This window comes from Nyctereutes procyonoides, unplaced genomic scaffold (assembly GCF_905146905.1).
Source record: "Nyctereutes procyonoides isolate TBG_1078 unplaced genomic scaffold, NYPRO_anot_genome, whole genome shotgun sequence".
In the NCBI taxonomy this organism is placed as follows: Eukaryota; Metazoa; Chordata; class Mammalia; order Carnivora; family Canidae; genus Nyctereutes; species Nyctereutes procyonoides.
Genome location: NW_026575134.1, coordinates 20,935,238 through 20,954,920, shown reverse-complemented (window position 1 = coordinate 20,954,920; position 19,683 = coordinate 20,935,238).

Sequence of the window (19,683 nt, the reverse complement as noted above, 5' to 3'; positions counted from 1 at the left end):
CTTATAAGAAATATAATTATGTTGAGACTAACCTATACAATGCTTCATGTATAATTAATGAAGAAAATGAGTTTTGCAGCACCTGGGTAGCTCAGTAGGTTAAGCACTGATGTTTGGTTTCCTCTCAGGTCATGATCTCAGGGTTGTGAGATCGAGCCCTGACTCTGGCTCTGTGCTCAGTGAGGAGTCGGCTTGAGAGTTTCTCTCTCCCACTGCCCCTCCTCCACTGCTCTCCCTTTCTCTCTCTCTCTCATTCTCCTCTCCTCTCTTAAATAAATAAGTCTTTAAAAAAAAATAAAATGAGGTTTCAAAGAGATATTTTCATTTTCAGCTGATTCTTCATCTCTTTATGAGATATTATTAAATAACCATAAGCACTGTATAGCATATGGTTTATAATATTTTAAGGAGAGAAAAACATTTAAACACTCTACTGTAGTGTCTTTATGTCATTTTGCATTACAGTATTCATGATAATTATAATGCCGTATGCATAACATAACGTGATGCAGTATTTTCCATCCTTCTACTGTTCTTTTAAATTTATTCTAATTCCGTTTATATTTTATGAGCATGTAATATATTATGCCATGTTACATATGGATAATTTATAAATTTATAGCTGTACATATATTGAGAGATACCTATTGAAAATCATTTTAACTGTTAAGGTTCTGTAATTAAAAGATTTTGGAGCTTTAAAGCCTCATTTCATAGAAGCTACCTTCTCCTTAAAGGTTTCTCTCTTTACCTCTTTTTGAAAATGTCTCTTTCTCCTAAAGTTTCACACTGTTTTACTGACACTTCTCACGCACTTTGCTACAGTGTAATTATTTTATTTTAATCCATCCATTATATTTCCTAGTGTTAAAACTACGTAAGACTGGTTCCGTTTTTGTTTTTTTTTTAAGACTTTTAATTTATTTATTCATGAGACACAGAGAGAGGCAGAGACACAGCAGAGGGAGAAGCAGGCTCCCTGCAGGGAGCCCATGCAGGACCCAAACCCTGGACCAGGGTCACGCCCTGACCTAAAGGCAGACGCTCAACTGCTGAGCCACCCAGGGGTCCCAAAGAATGGTTCTTTCCTGTGTCTCCTCAGACGTCAACTGAGCAGTGAGTCTACAGCTAGTGACTCTCATGTTAGAGATAACTCTGTAAATAAGGATTAAGGAGCAAATCACATAGACTGCCTGCCAAATACTCTCCACAAGATACCTCACATCAACTCTAAATCTTAAAACATAAATTGATGTTATATAACGATCCTTGTTCTGTGGATAATCTTCTTGCCAGACAGATGCATATGGGAAAGACACGCGCAAGCTGATACATGACCCATGTGCATAATCATTCAATTAAACAGAATAAAACAGTTGGCTTCAATGTTGACTAACAATTATTGGCCTTTGGTTTATTCTGGTTACTGAATTTGTATAAATAGCCAAAGCTTTGCATTTGTTAGTAGGAGAATTGGGAAGCTAAATTAGATATGAGCATCTTCAAGATTTTATTAATGTACACAGGTTTGTTTAACTTTGGGGTTTGGGGTTTTGTTTTTTGGCTTTTAAGAAATTTAAGTGTAAGTATTAGTTAAGGAATTTGATACCTTCTGAGATCCTTTTATTGAGTATTATATACTCTCTCTGACTCTCGCATTCTTACTCTCTGTGTGTGTGTGTGTGCACGCGTGTGTGTCTGCCCATGTATGTGAATAAAGAACAAAAACTCAGAACATAATCTTATTTCAAAAAGGACTCTACTTTGGTATTTTTTTCTTACTTCAGAGTCCTCAGAGTAATTTGCTACATAAAAATATTTCTCTATTATGTGAAATATTGACTATCTTAGGACTACTTTTAATATGGGCTAGTTTCACATTGTTTATATTGCCTTTTAATCAGACTGCAGACTCTGGGAATGAGTTACTGGATAAGCCAAAGTGTACTTTCCCTCTGGAGGTGCACCATAATGCAATTTGCAGTAAGTCACAACATGGCCAAAACAGAGTTCAGTTCTTTCTAACTAAAATAAATAAATAAATTAATAAATAAATAAGCAAAAATGTTTCACTAATTTTTTCAACTATCATTTAAAATTATAATACATACTTTTACATGAAAAATATAACTTACATGAGCATGCAAAATGATTTGATTGAAATGATGAAAAATGAAAATGAGAAGTTAAAGAAACTGGAAAATTATTTTTATGTTTTAACTTGGTGTTACTTAAAAGTCTCTGTGATTTCTGCAGTATTTTCACACACTGCAGCAGAAATTCACATGTTAATTGACCCAGTGAATTTGCCTGAAAATATGCTTCCTGGGAAACAACTAAGTGGAGCTTATGATAAGGATGTAGCTGGAAAAGCAGAAGTCTACCACTTTCTGAGTAAAATAAAGGATTTTATCATCAATGAAAAGAAATTTTAGCCGTTATATTTTTATGTATTTTATACTGATTACTTTTAAGATCCAGACTTCAGAAATATTTAATTAAACCTAAATGTTATACTAGATTTCTTGGTTAACACCTGCTGAAGATAGTTACATAAACACATAATTTCTAAAGGGGCTTCCCATTACTACTCTGCCCCACATTTCTGATACTCTAATGTTGCCACAAAGGTTTCTTGAAAAAATAAATATTGTGCTTGTAAATTTGGCATGAGAGTCACCCCGTTATTTTCAGAGAAAAAAAATGTTCTTTGAATAATAGGAAAGATGATCCAAAATACATATTTTTGTACTGAATTCAAGAAAAATATTATTTTAAAAATCTGGCCAATTGAATTTATTTTTTTTTCCAAAAAAGGAAGAACTAATCAATTAGTTGGCTAAGGCAGATAATATGTTCAGTGCTCTGCACTTCCCGTAGCACTTGTGCCTAACCAGGTGGTTTGCACAGTAGATCCTCAGTAGGTTCAAAGAAAAAGTGTCTCTTAATTAAACCCAAATTTCAAAGGAACCTTTGTTTTTATAATCAATCCAGCCAGGGCCAATTGCAGATACAAATTATGTTTCTAAATGCCTCTGAAATAGGGCCTGTAGATTCTCTTACCAGGGTGCTTTTACTCAGATTATGATTTCTATAGTTACATACAATTAACTAGATGCTCATTTTAAATCAAGGCCAACATTTTAGAGAGCTGTCATATTGTGGGTGCCAAGTGCTTGAGTAGTATGCTCAGGAAATGTTGAAATATTGCCTGACATGATTTTTCTAATTTAAGACATTGTGGGGTTCTTCAAAAGATCTTATTTATTTGAGAGAAAGAGAGAGAGTGAGAGAGCATGGGCACACACAAGTGGGGGGGGGGGGACGGAGGGGCAGAGGGTGAGGGAGAAGAAGACTCCTCGAGCAGAGAGCTGGAGCAGTGGTGTGGGATCCCAGGACCCTGGGATCATGACTGAGCCGAAGACAGATGCTTCACCCCATGAGCCACCCACGTGCTTCAAGAAAGTAATTTTTAAAACACGAATAGACAGTTTTTTTTGTCTTACTCTTAACCCAATGATGCTTGACTTGAATGCTTGCTTGTGGCTCAGCAGAGCCCCCCACTCTGAGAGGAAGTCCAGCTCCTTTCCACAGAGCTCTGTTCTAAGCTCTCTATTGGCTCACCTGTTGCCCTTCCTGTCACCAGGACTGGGCTCTACACCTCCAAATTCCAAATAATATCTGAACATCCATAGACCCTCTGTTTTCTCCTGATAAAGGTCAAAATACTGGAAGCCTTCCTTTGGTGGGACATTTCTGGTTCCTTGTAGTCAGACTGCAATAATGTCACCTTCTCAGGCTCCCTGATAACCTGCTATTTGGACCTAACCCTCACTGGGAGTGTGACACACTCCCCATCCTCTTTGTGCACTACTTTCTTAATAAAATATAAAAATATCTGAATCTAATTATATGGAGAATGTGTGCCCACTTAAATTCCTTGCTTTTCATTTCCCTGTTATCCTTAGTAATTGCCTAAGATGAAATCTCCTACAAATATGAATTTATCCTCTTTCTATTCTTGTCACCATTCTTCTCCAAGCTTCCTCTCCCCTACCCTAACTGCACACACTTGCATCATTCTCGTACCTTTTGATTATGGTCTGTAGTAAATCCCTGGTAGGTGGCAAATGCATGCATCGTACGTACACGCATACATCTCTTACTTTCGCAACTTCTTTTGTGACATTTCTCTATCTCTTGCTTTAACTGTAATTTGTTGCCCTATGAGACAACCACAGCCTGCCTCAAGCTGATATTAATCATTCACCCACACATCTCATATCTCTTGGTCAGGAAGTGGGAAGTCAGCATTCTTCTCACTTCCCAAGCTGATTCCTGACCATTACTCCAATCTTCCTTGGAAAACCCCTTGCTCTTTTGGAGCTCAGGATATGTGGCTCTTTACCAAATACACTAATCACTCTCCTTCAAGCCCTGGGCACTTGAATCCATCACTCCCAGTGTTTCTCTCCATCTCAAGTCTTGCCACCATCTCTTAGGTTACTTCAATATTCACAGTATGGTCCAACCAGGGCCCCACAGGCTCAATCCCTTGATGTTCTCTACTGTAAATTCCTATACCTAAATCCTTGTGTGTTTAAAATTGACTTCCATCCACACACTCCCCTGGTTGTAGTCAAAATGTCGGCAGCACCCAGAACAATTCCATTTCTGCACTCTTTATCTCAGACGTCTCGTTCCTATGCTCTCTTCAGCTCTCTTATTGTTGTCCCCACTACACTATTTGGTCAGCATTATGAAGGCCACAAATCCATTGATTTATTTTCTTTCTATCACTCACCTTTTTCTCTTTACTTCTCTATACAGCATTATGGTCCATCTTTTAAACCTTTCTTGACAATAGCTCAGGTAACTTGCCTTGTTATTCTTCTATATCTTTTACCCAGGAAAACTCCAGTGTGAGATAAATCCAACAGTTATTTCCTGCTATGCCTGGGCTGATGAAGAATGTCAGGGAAAATCATATGAGCCAGCATGTTAACTCTAAATTTTATTTGGCCCTCTATACCTTCTGGGAATCATTCAACATTTCTCTAGTTAGACCACTCTTTCATTTGCCAAGTTGGCTATTTAAAATTTTCTACAGTTTCATCTCAAATTTCCTACTCACCTAAAATCTTTTCTCTTTTCAAATGAACTCAACTCACATATTTGAGAAGTAATAAAAGCAATCAGGCAAGAATTCCCTTCTGCTATTACCTAAAGAGTAGTTCTTTGTGATTTACCCCTTCTTTCCGCTCTCTTGTCACAGTTGATGTCTGCTTTCTTTTCTCTACTTCTGTTCCCTTCAACTTTGTTCTGAGTTCCATTTTCTCCCCTTCCAGAGATCTTGCTGAACTGTTTATACCGTTATCTCTATGTTTTATCTTCTTCTCTGCTGGTTCCTTTCTATTAAGTAGTCTAGTGAGCCTTCCCTACCTTAGACAAAATTCACTTTTGACCGACATCCTTCTTCTTTTACTGTCTTCCCTTTGACCTTTTATAGAATGTCTCACTGTTCCTCTAAGTAGCTGAACTCTTTAAAGAATTCTCAATACCAATTTTTCCACTTCTGCATTGTCCATTTATTCTTAAATAAAGCTAAGGATGAATGTTGACTGATCACTCCACCGAGACATGTCACCACACATAGCAATCCCCTTTTTACAAAACCAGCGCTCTAACCCCTGAGCTATGGAGCCAACCACAGCAATCCCTTTTTAAAAAATATTTTATTTATATTCAATTTGCTAACATATAGTATAACACTCAGTGCTCATCCTCTCAAGTGCCCTCCTTAGTGCCCATCACTCCATTATGCCATCCCCCCACTCTTCTCCCATCCTGCAACCCATTGTTTGTTTCCCAGAGTTAGGGGTCTCTCATGGTTTGTCTTACAATGCCATATTTTGGCCCTCATCTCATATAACCTCTCTTTAACATTTAGAACATTTAGTAGCATACTTTTTGAAACACCCTTGTCCTTTGATTCCTATGACACTATATTCTTCCAGTCTTACCCATCTCTGTCCTCCATCTATTTCCCACTTACATTCTTTGTAAAATAAAAGAGTTAAATATGTAAAATCTTTGAAGACTAAGATATGTTTCTATATACTTATGGTTATTATAATTTATGTATTATCTCTTAGCTAGATTCCATTGTAATTAAATATACTAAGATGTTTAATTATGAAAGTGATCTCAGAAGGTTTTAACTGACGGTTGATACCGGAGGGATCTTGAGACATGTTTTGATCATTAATATCATTAATGTTCGAGAATCTCCAGATTGTACTGCCGATCCCTGGTTTTCCTCAGGCACTTGTACAACACATCATTTTCTTACAGTTTATTCTCAACGACTATATATAATGAAAGAACTATATATAATTCTCCAGTTGGAGATATTGGAGTGACTTTTGTTATGTATATAATTTGTGTTTATATAAATGTAGAAAAATTTTGTGCAGATATTTACGTATATAAGAAAATACATAACCTCTCTATGAAATTGGGAAAAGGGGTTATCATGTGGAAATTCTTATGAATGATTTAGGTTAGAAAGCAAATAATTAAAAATAGCAATAGAAATTCTTCAAGACTTCTAAGAAAAATGAGGCAGAAGAGAGAAAAAAATAAAAGGTTTGGTAATTAATATATAAATTTAAGTCATTACTTGTGAAAATGCCATAGTGAGCAATTTATTTTTAATATCCTTACAGCTCAAAGGTTTCATGTTATGTAGGCAAATAATGTGTGTGTTTGCTAGTAGGCGTTGACCAAGCCAAAGACACAAGGGAAATTTTCTCTAAATAATAGACAATTTACTTTAAATCCAAACTCTAATATGAGTAAATGAGCAAGAAGAGAAGGGACAGTATTTTGTGTAGAAGAAACTATATGTACAAATGTCTGGAGACAGTATAGAGCTTGGTGAGTAAGAAGAATTGAAAGTCTAGTGTGCTGGGGCGCCTGGGTGGCTCAATGGGTTAAGCGTTGCTTTTGGCTCAGGTCACGATCTCAGGGTCCTGGGATGGAGCCTTACAAGGGGCTTCCCTGCTCAGTGAGAGGTCTGCTTCTCCCTCTTGCCCCCTGCCCCTCCTCTCTGCCTCTCTTCCCTGCTAGTGCCCTCCCTCTCTCAAATAAATAAATAAAATCTTTTTTTTTTCTTTTTAAAGGAGAAAGTCTAGTATAATTGAAAAGGAGAATACAAAATGATTATTGAAAGATGATGCAGGTATTTTAAGAATTTTGGTCTTTGCCTAAAGGGTAGTAGGAATCATTCATAATATTTTAGGCAGATAGGTGTTTTAAATAGATTCTCCCTGTTGAGTATAAAAGATGACAAAGGTAGAAGAGGTATCAACAGATATCGTAAAGGGCCAGCTAGTAAATATTTGGGGTTTTTAAGGCTGAAAGGAAAAATCAAGAATATTATTTATGTAGTACCTATGTAACAGAGGGAACAAAGTTCTATTTACAAATTTAAAAAATATATAACAATAATAGTAACATTAAAATAGATTTTTATGGAAGTCTCTTCTCTAAAAATATAAATTATAAAAATAACAGATTTTACCTTTGGGAAGATAGAATTTCCTTTTATCAGATGGAGGGGTTAAGTAACTTAACGTCTTCGAATGATTTTCCTTGCTTGGCTAACATATGAGCCACTCAGAATCTTATTTGGGTTATAGCCTCATTTTGATTTATATTTGTGAATATAGTCCTTCATCATGGGATTTTTTTACATTTTCTCTTTTTTCCTGGCCATTATTTTCCTGTCAAATGGGAATATTGTGATGAGTGCTTAGCCATATAATTCTGATGTATATCATATTCTTTTATCACAGCTATAGTGCCTTATATAATAAACACGATGCTTTGCCACGTAATTCAATACTAAAGTAATCCACACTCTATCATGCCTTAAAAGTGTGGCATTCAAAGTCCATATTTTCCTTTCATTTCTTATTTGGCCATGATGGGTAGGCATAGTAATAAAAAATGACATGGTACTCAAAATGCTGTTATAACTGGATTACTGCAGTTTATATATAGTATGTAAAGCTATGAAAGCACCGTATATGGTCTCTATCCCCATTACTCAGTTCCACAAGCACAAGAAGAATGCAACAACAGATACTACACAAACAAGTGGCTATGTGCATATTCTGTTAACACTATAAACACTGAAATTTGGATTCATTTAAATTTCACATGTCACAAAATATTATTCTTCCTTTTGATTTTTTTAACCACTTAAAAATGTACAGAAACATTCTTAGCTCATAGACCATACAAAAACAGGCAGCAGTCTAGATTTGGCTCATGGGCAGTAGTTTGAAGACCCGTGGATTAGGAAAGCTCAGCTACCAGGTTATTTCAGTAATCCAGGCAAGGAACAGTATAGTTTGGCCTAACAAGATAATGGAGATAAAGATAAAAGAATAGTCTTGAGAAAACTAAATAGTAAATTAATCTGGTATTGAATTAACCATAAAGGAAGAGAGGAGGACTCTGAGGTTTCTGATTTGCATACCAGTTTGGAGATCCTCAGTTAAGATAGGAAAATCTAGAAATACGCCACACTTGGAGACAAAAATTATGAGTTCACTTTTGAACATGTCATGTTTGATATGCCTTTGTTATATCAAAGGAGAGGTTTAAATAAGCAGTTGAACTCAGAGGTCCTGCCTAGGGCTATAAATGTTTTGTAATTGAAACCATAGATTTGGATGAGATTACTCAGCTAGAGAGTAGAGAATTAGAAGAAAAGAGGACAAAAGGCCAAACCTTGAGGTACTCCTACACTTAATGACGTGGGAAAGAAGCCCATCCTGCCAAGAAAACTAAGGAGCAGCTACAGTGTTGGTAGAAAAAAGAGAGTTATGACTGCATCACCAAGGAAGAGAGTACCAGTGGGTGGTAGACTGGAACTCCACGACCAAGTAAAATGAGGTATTAAATGTCCACTGCATTTACCAAGTGATGTGGGCATAATGATAGGTAATGGGCCCGGGAACTATTTTATTGGTGTTACAAGGGTGGAAGCCAGAATGGAGCAGATTGAGGAGTGAGACTGTGAAAATAGGAACCATTTTTTAAAGAAATTTGCATGTGAAATTGGAGAGAAGGCATTGGCAGAACAACATTGAATTGAAACAGCTTTGTCTGGTGTATTTTGTTTTAAATTGAGACTTAGATAACTTTACAAACAAGTGGGGAGAATCTATTTGACGGGGTGTGTGAAGAAACCTGAAAGGGAAAAGTAGAAGAGAGATGGGATCAAAGCCCAGGGGAATTAATCAATCACTTTTCAGTCTAATCTCTTCATCTATCTTATAGACATCTATATGTCTATATTTGGATCCTCAATTTATTTTTATATTTAACAAATTCAAAATGCTTTGAAGCATTAGGTTTTTTCCTTTGAGACTGTACTGGCAACTTTGATCTCTGAACAAGAACTGGTGAATTGAGGGTCCCAGTTTATTTGGGTAAGTGTTGGAATGACAATTTCTCTATCATTGAAATATAAATTCCAAAAATATGCATTGGTATCCCTTGATTTGAAAAATCATGAATGTAAACTATAAATTTATTTTAAGACTATAAAAGAAATTTAAGTTACCATTAATATTAATATAAACAGGGCAGCCTGGGTGGTTTAGTGGTTGAGCATCTGCCTTCAGCCCAAGGCCTGATCCTGGAGACTCGGGATCGAGTCCTCATAGGGAGCCTGCTTCTCCCTCTGCCTGTGTCTCTGCCTCTCTCTGTGTCTCTCATGAATAAATAAATACAATCTTAAAAAAAAAAAGAAAAAGAAACCCTGAAGCAACTCTCTTAAGCTTGCCCTTTAAAAAAAAAATTAATATAAACCATATAAACCAAAACCAATTAGGCAGTTAATTACACTGCCATATTTAGTACCTTTTAAATGCATTATAAAAATAAACTCAGATGTTCTATATGTATCTCTGTTATGCTGTGCTCAAATACCACATTCATTTTCTTAAAAGCTGATCACACTGATTACATTAAAGTGTAATGTTTATTACATTGATACAAAAAGCACTTATTTTTCCAATTTTCACTATTAAAGGCAACGTTCTCTGATAACCATGTATAGTTATTTTTCAAAGCAAATACACACGCACACACACACACACATATAGATATTCAAACATGATATTGGCTATGGATATGAATAAGGAACAAGACTCTTTTCCTATTTTTTTTCTTTCTTCCTCTCTTGATCAAGGAGTAAGTCATCTCATCCAAGTTCTCCTGGGCTCTTAGCTCTCTTCTGTGTCACATTGAAGGCCTATGACTCCTTCCTGTTTTCCATTTCCAGTGCTGGCTCTGTCCCAGCTTGAGGTGGTAAGAGGTGTGTACTCAGGGATGACAGAGTAGGGTGGTAGGTAAAGGAGACTGCAGATTTTAAGTTGTTGGTTAGGATTTGAAAGGCTATAATAAGTATTTTGTCCAATCTGAGAGCTTAATGGCTGTTCAGGAACTTTGCCAAGTTTGATTTTCCCAGGCAATTGTTCCAGAGGTACTTAGAAGTTTTAGAGTGAACCCTATAGATTTGCAATAATCTTTTTCTGCCAAGAGAAAAAGCAAGAGTCAATTGTAAATGTTAAAGAGAAGTAAAATAAGATGAACGCTGAGTGTTGATTGGCTTTGGCAGCATAGAGGCCTTTGATAACTTTTTTGGGATAAGCTTTGGTGTTTGAGCAGTAACCAGCAGTAACCCCTGGTAGAGTGGACTAAAGACTGAGCTGGAGGTTAAGAAATATACAGAACTCTGGATCTGAAGGGTAGGAAAGAGAGAGCCATAGTTAATGTATGTTTGGAGCTAGGGTGCTTTTTTTAGTTAAAGAGATCTGAGCATGATTAAATGCTAATAGAAAATAGAAGTGAAGGAATATTTGAAAATGGAAGATAAATTTAAAGTCTTTAAAGTCATATTCTTGAGAAAGAAGTAGGGGAGATACATCTCAGTGGATAGGGATTATCGTTAATGACAAGAAGATCTTTCCTTTTAGTCTAAAAGGAGGGGAAAATTGCAGATATAAGTGGGGTTGTATATCTTATGAGAAAAGGTGAACTATTACTGGTCTAATGGTTTCTATTTACTTTGTGCAGTAAGAAGGGAGGTGCACCGGGGGAATTGACATAGAAGGGAAAGGGTAAAAGGTGAGATGTAAGAAGGCAAGGTTTAAAATAAGTGTAGAAAGGTGAAGAATAAATACAACAAAGACATGCCTAAAATAATTAAGGGTCTAAGATATTTATTCCTTTATTATATTTTTAAATCAATAGTTCAGACTTATACTTATGAAATGTCACAAAAACTGACACTAACCATTGACAAAAAAGCTTTTAAGCTCAATTTTCTGATTATTTGAATTAAAAAACTTACAGATGCCAGCATATTTCTAACACACATTTTACTTCATTTTCTGTTAAAAATTATCTTGAAATCAATTTTTAAAAGTTATTTATTTGCTTTTAAGGAAAAAAAATGGGGATGGAGTGCCAGACTGGTGCAGTTAAGTGTTTGACTCTTGGTTTCCGCTCAGGGTCATGAGATCAAGCCCTGTGGAAAAGCTCTATGCTCAGCATAGAGTCTGCTTGAGATTTGCTCTACCTTTCCCTCTGCCCCTTCCACTGGTGCCTTCTCTCTCTCTCTCTCTCTAAATAAATAAATCTAAAAAAAGAAAAGATGGGGGATGAAGCTTTTTTCACATATGTATTTCTTTATTTTTTTTAAAGATTTTATTTATTCATGAGAGACACAGAGAGAGAAGCAGAGACACAGGCAGAGGAGATGTAGGCTTGCTGTGAGGAGCCCGACGTGGGACCTGATCCCAGGACTCTGGGTTCACACCCTGAGCAAAAGGCAGATGCTCAATTGCTGAGCCACCCAGGCATTCCTCACATATGTATTTCACTACAGTACTAATCAGGGTACTTTCAACATATTAGAAGTTTTTGTTTTTTTCACACTTTGACTTGCTCTTTCTGGTATTAATTTAACATCAATTACAGGGCTGTAGATCCTTTTCTCCTTTATTATTGGAAACTTTCCTGCATCACCTTTTGCTTGACACAAGGGTTTATGGTGGGATGGAAACTTGAGACATTACAGGCACATCTCAAAGATATGGGGAGTTTGGTCCACCACAACAGAGCAAATATTGCAATAAAGTGAGTCAAATGAAATTTTTTGGCTTCCCTGTGCATGTAAAATTATATCTAAACTATACTTAGTCTATTAAGTGTGCCATAGCATTATATCTAAAAAAAACCCAAAAATGTACCTAACTTAATTAAAAAATGCTTTATTGGGGCACCTGGTTGGCTCAGTCAGTTAAGAGAAGGACTCTTGGTTTTGGCTCAAGTCATAATCTCATGGGTCATGAGATGGAGTCCCAGGTCAGGCTCTGCACTCAGTGGTGAGTCTGCTTGAAGATCCTCTCCCTCTGCACCCCCCCGCATCTCTAAAATAAAGAAAGCTTTATAAATAAGTAAATAAATAAATGTTTTATTGCTAAAAAATGTTAACCATCATCTGACCTTTCAGGGAGTTGGTATCTTTTCTCAGGTAGAGGATTTTGCCTCAATGTGGATGGCTGCTGATGGATATCGCATGGTAGTTGCTGAAAGTTGGGGTGACTGTGGCAATTTCTCAACATAAGATAACAACCAAGTTTGCCACATCAATGGACTCTTTTTTTCACAAATAATTTATCTGTAGCATGCGATACTGTGTGATAGCATTTGACACACAGTGAAGCTCTTTCAAAATTGGAGTGAATGTTCTCAAGTCCCTCTACTGCCTTAGCCACTAAGTTTATGTAATATCTTAAATCCTTTGTTGTCATCTCAACAGTCTTCATAGCATCTTAACCAGGAGTAGATTCCACCTTAAGAAACTGTTCTTTCTTTGTTCATCCTAAAGAAGCAACTCCTTGTCCATGAAAGTTTTGCATCCATTCACTCATATGTCTAGGCTCCACTTCTAATCCTACTTTTCTTGCTATTTCTACCACATATGCAGTTACTTCCTCTACTAAAGTCTTGAACCCCTCAAAGTCATCCACAAGGGTTGGAATCATTCTTCCAAACTCTTGATCATGTTGATATTTTGACCTCTTGCCATGAATCACAAACATTTATAATGGCATCTAAAATGGTGAGTCCTTTCCAGAAAATTCTCAATTTACTTTGCTCAAAACTATCGGAGGAATCCCTCTCTATGGCAGCCTTACAAAATGCACTCCTTAGATAATAACACATGAAAGTCAAAATTACTCCTCAACCCATGGGCCGCAGAATGGATGTTGTGCTAGCAGGCATGAAAACAATATTAATCTTGTACATCTCTGTCAGAACTCTTGGGTGACCAGGTGCATTGTCAATGAGAAGTCACATTTTGAAAGGGATTCTTTTTTCTGAGCAGTTCTCAGTAGTGGACTTCAGCGTTGAGTAAATTGTGTTGTAAACAGACTTGCTTTCATCCAAGCTTTGTTGTTCCATTGATACAACAGAGGCAGAGTAGGTTTAGCATAATTCTTAAGGGCCCTTTTTAGGTCAATGTGTGCTGGCTTCAACTTAAAGTCACCCGCTTCATTAGCCCCTGATGGGAGTCATTCAGTCCTTCAAAGTTTCAAAGCCAGGCATTGACTTTTCCTCTCCAGCTATTTAAGTCCTGGATGACATCTTCTTTCAATAAAAGGCTATTTTGTATACATTGAAGATCTGTTTTTTAGTGTAGTCACTGTCATTAATTATCTTAGTTACACCTTCTAGATAACTCGTTGCAGCTTCTATATCAGGACTTACTGCTTTACCTTGCACTTTCATGTTATAGAAATGGCTTCTTTCCTTAAACTTTATGAACCAAACTGAGTTACCTTCCAATTTTTATTTTGCATGTTCTTCAATTTTCTTGGCCCTCATAAAACTGATGAGAGTTAGAGTCTTACTCTGGATTAGGCTTTGGCTGAAGCAGATGTTGGGTCTGGCTTGGTCTTCTATCCAGACTACTGAAACCTTCTCCATAACAGCAATAGGGCCATTTTGCTTTCGTATCATTTGTGTGTTCACTGAAGTAGCAGTTTTAATTTTCTTCAAGAACTTTTCTTTGGACTTAACACTTTAGTCAACTCTTTGCACAGAACTTCACTTTTAACTAACATTCCATAGGCTGTGATGAAACACATGCACACACACACACATAGGCACACACATGTACAAGTGCACCCATTGAGAGACACACAAACCATCAAGAAACTATCAAATGATTCACTCAAGTCTTTCCTAAGTTTGCTTTATCCATATTGTATTGTAGTTTGGGTTTTTTTTTTTTACCCACAGAGACGTTAGAAGGTATATAAGAGTTGGAGGTCAATCAGTTCTCTACAAATGTGTTTCTGGAAGAAAGAGTTCCTCCATGCGTGGTTGTACCAGGTCCAGAAATTGGAGTATAGGAATCTTACAGAGGTTGCCCCTGGCTCCCTATAGGACAATCTGTCAACATATATGTAATGACAAGAAGTAAGGAAAGGCACTCTGTAAGGGTAGGAAAGATGATAAGAAGCCAAAGGAAAAAATACAAAAATAAGAAAAAAATAGGTAGCTATCTTGAATTATTATCTCAACCCTACCACCCAATCTAAAATTAGTATCATTCTATTTTTATCATACAAAAATCTAATGAAGTCATCATATAGTTTGATTTTTATACATTTTGATTTTTGCTTCACAGCTACCTTAGAAATTGATGAGAATCATCCATTATTTCAATCCATTTATACAGTGACAGCCATGGATGATGACTTCAAATGGTGATAGACTGATGGTAGGTAGTGATCACTGTGTGGGATGAATATATTGCTTTGGGATACAGGACTATGCTTCATTTTTCAAAAGTAGTTGACATTTAATTTGATAACTAAAGAGCATATAATGAAGTTGACGACCACTATAGGGCCATATTTGTGTTAATGTTGGAAATAGTATTTTTAGAAGATGTTTCCTTGATTTGTACAAGAAAATTATATGACTTCTAATGAAGGTGGGCTGCTGAAAGGAAGATGTCAATGCTGAGCTGAAACTGGGGCTTTGCCTTCTGGATTCTTTTCAGAACTGTTTTACTTTTCTAGCAATTTCAATGACACATGTGAATATGATTATTTTTTTTAAATATTTCAGTATCCTAATTACTAGATATCTAACTGTAAGAGATTTGCTTTTCTCATAATTGATTCATGGTTGTAAAGTCTTTAGAAATTTGGCAAAATGTAAAGAACCTATAAAGTTCTTGTGGAGTATTTAGTGGTACTATGGACTAAGCCAGAATGCTTGCTCTGCAGCTGTTCTTTTCAAACATGTATTGAAAGAGTTTACTAGTTCTAATTTAGTAACTCACAGTACGGAGTAATGGAGCACTAAATGGGGGTGAAGTAATGGAGCTATCATGTGACTTGAGTCAATTTATGGCTTTAACACAAACTAGTGGTACAATCTGGGGAAGTTATTTAATCCCTCTTGCCCTTGATTTATACAGTTAACCTTCAGTGATATACAGGCTCTTGTTAGTGAAGTTACTCAAAATTCCTGCTCAAAAACATTTTATTGCAGACTAGCCAATATGAAATTAATATAAAATTGTTAGGAAATATGAGACTTTTTTCTATTAGATGTTAAGTCTTTCTAATAGATTAAAAAAATAACCTATGATCCAGTTGAAAATAGTTATTACCAGTCTGTCATTTGCAGGGAAAAAGGATAGGGACCCAGCAAGTGGTTGTTTTAAAAGTCAGTGTTTTGGGAAATAGTTACATTGTTAGAAGATAGATCCTTATCAGATTTTTTTAAAAATGCACAGATACAATCACATTTTTCTTTAATCAAATTTGACCTCATTTCAAATTAATTTTTTTTTCAGATGCTTTTTAAAACAGATTTATCTACTCTCATCTCTTCTCAGAAGTAGTGGCACATTAAAAAAAAAGTGGAATCAAGATGTAAGGTAAATTACAAACTACATATTCAACCATATAAATGTGAAGTTGGTTTCTAACATAATTTTTGTTATTTCTTAAAATACAAACAGTGATGATGAGTTAATTTTGTACATTCTTTCAGAATTGTATTAATTTGAAGAATCAGGATTAAGGCTTTTTAATTCTCTTGGGAAAATATATATTGTACAGCTCTATAAAAATATAGAAAATCCTTTGCTTCTGTTGACAGGTTAAACAAGTCTTATTTTTCCTGTATTCTGCATAAGAATGTGCTGGTGATTTTAATACAAGCTAGATCATAGAGACTGAAATTAATTAGTGTGAAAATAGGGAACTTTCTACATATTAACTCTATTATTGTATCTTAATGGTCTTACAGATAACTTTTCATTTATTTTGGTGTAATGTATATTTTATTTTTCTAGTAATCCAATGAGACACAGTTATCTGGGCCAAAGAAATGAGCAAATTCTTTTGGAGTAGGTTTGATAAGTGGCATTGTTAGTTTGAGAGGAAAGGATCCCTCGACTTTGATGTTGGATATCATGTAATTAATACATTTATTTATTTATTATGTTGTACAGAGTGATAGGAATTTTTAAAACTTAGAATTCTTGACAAAATTAAAAATGCATTATTATTTCAAAAGTAGTAATATTTTGTGTGATTCATTTATGAGAATTTGTGCAGTTAACCAAAAGTATAGATCCGGTCTTTGTCTTTACTCAAAGCATAGAGATCACATCTTAGAGTTATTTAAAGAAGTTTAGGGGTGGGGAAATCTCATTAAATTGTTTACTAATCAGGAAAAAATAAATCAGTAAATCATTAAAATTTAAATCTTTCTGAACATTAAAGAAATGGAGGAAACAAGTTTTTATACTGAAACTTCCAGTTTTCATACTCCACCCCACTTAGAATGGCAAACACATAGCCAAGGTGAGATCCGATACACACCTTATAAATGAATTTGAAACTAATATTGTAGGAAAAAAGAACAATTTCTGATACTCCCAAGAGAAAGACAATTTAAGGAAAGCGTTGTTGGAAAGATTTTTCTCAGTGGAAAACGAAGGATGCATAGGTAGGAACAACTGACTGGAAAGAAAGCAGCTGAAGGGCTGTTGAGATGATCTGTCCACCCAGAAACAAGGGGTGAGATTTGAGCAATAAAAGGATAAGTGTTATATTATTATTACTACTACTACTATAATAATTATAACATTTCTATTTTCAAAAATCCCCTGCATGTGTTATCTTAATAAAGTGATTAAGAAAATAGCCATAAGGGGACAAATGCATGAGTTTTTTTTTTTTAATAGAGAATTTGTTGCTTATAGATAGTTAGGAGGAAAAAAAACAGTGATAATTAAAGATGATATCAACTTTCTAGCCTAAAAGATAAATGGTGGAAGAATGACTACTATTCAGCGACTTCTATTTCAATTTGGGTTTGTTGAATAGTACAGGACGACGGAAAAGCTGATGATACATGTTTTAAGCAATCTGAGTATTAGGACTACAAAATGCAGTTAAAATTAGGTGGGAAGAAATGGAGATTATCTGTATGAGCCACATATTTAGCAGTTCAGCTTCACACTTTTGACATCCCCGACCTCACTTTCCCTGCTTGTGTTGACTCACACATTCAACCAAGCTTCTACTTGTCCTTTAAAATCTACTTCATCTTTCGACTACATTGATTAAGAAATTTATTTTACTATATTTGACATGTTAGTGTCCATCCAAGAGATTTAATAAGTGCAATCACTATCAACCCCTCACTTGGCAGGGGCTCTTATGTATTGTAAAGCCTTATTGAATATTTGCTGAAGAAAGGTTTTAGTGGATATTTTACTGCCTTGGTGGTCTTTTCAAAGGACACTTGCTGAAATATATGAATATATATATGAATAAATTATATCTAAAGAGTAATATGTATGACAGGATGATGAAGAAAATATTTGAGGTCCAATGACATTTCAAAGTCTTCAGAAATTCCCTCTTGTTCTTGATCCAAAGAGTAACTCATGGTCTTGTTTCTATGAATTAGGACCAAACAGCCTGCACTGTGAATAGTGCATTGTACCTTGAATTTATGATTGAATCTGGAATTCCTTCCTTCTTTTTTGTTGTTCAAGTTACTCTACATGTATTTATACAGCCAAGCTACACAGATTTTGAGTGAATTTTAATAATGTATAGAATGAAGCTATTTTGAAATATACAACTATTCTAGTTAGCTAGAAAGCATTTGCATGTCTTAATCACCTATAAGAAAAAATTAAAAACTACATCTAATTGGGGAAAACTAACAAAAACAAACAGAAGAGATATCATAAAGATATACGTGTATTACCAATTAGTATATTGTAAAATTTTAAAAAACTGTTTTCCAGTTTTTCCAGTTTGCACTGAGAGCAACTGTTAAAACACGTTTGTTCTGTCAAAGGACATTAAGTGTCACACCTCTTACAACAAATTGCCTGTTCTTGTACAGAAGTGGTATTTGGAGGCTGGAATCATAAGGAGACCTTGCATACCTTTACTTGACTGAGATTATTTTTATACTATAGCAAATGTGGCAGGCTCTTTTTAGCAAAAATTTAAAAATATTTTAGGTATTACTCTTAAACAATGAAGTTTTTGCAGTTTGGGGGACTTTTGGGGTAATATTCTACATGAATTGAAGGAGGCTATACATTATGGTTACTTCAGTATCTAGTTAAATATACTATAAAAATCAGAACTTTATAAAAATGACATGGAATTATTTTTATTGTGTAATGTGTATGGATTGAGGTATTCAGAAATACCAGCCATACAAATAGAATCTAGCTGGCAAAGGTAAACACTGTAATGCTGAACCTATTATGCTATTTAATTTTTTTTAATAATTTCTCAAGGTTTTTGTCAAATGTCAGGTGAAGTGTTACATTTTTCTTAAAAGATTGGTGGTCCCAGTGTCATATATCTTGAAATACATAACTGAGTGATAGATTCTTTTTTTTTAAATAAAACTTTACAATCTGAAAAAAAATTAGAATTTGTCACAATTAGAAACATAAATGATGAGAAACTTCAATTTGAATAAGTATATTTACTTTAAGCTGTAACTACAGGAGAATGACTAAACTTTCCACATACATTACAAATAATAATAGTAAAGATTATGTAGCTACATAGGAAGTATTTTATGGCATTATATTAAAAATATATGATTATATACCCATAATTGATACATGTGTTAATATAAAGTAAATATATTTTAGAAAATACTGAAAGATAGATATATAAGTGACCAACATTGCAATATGACAAGAGGATTTTCATGTATTTTTCCATCTGTTTTCTTTCCCAAAGATTTTGTAAAGTTGTTGCATTGTTTTTTAATAAGTACATTGATTTTAAGTAAAGGCAAAAGTAAGACTTTAAAAATAATTTGAATTTTTTAATTTAAACCACTTAATTATTTTTGGTTTAATTATATTTTATTACATTATATCCTATATATACACTATAATATATGTTTATATACATATATAATATATACAAATATTATAATAATATTTATATTAGTTTAATTTAATTAATTTAATTTAAATGATTTCACTTCCATACCCGGAGTTACAAATGT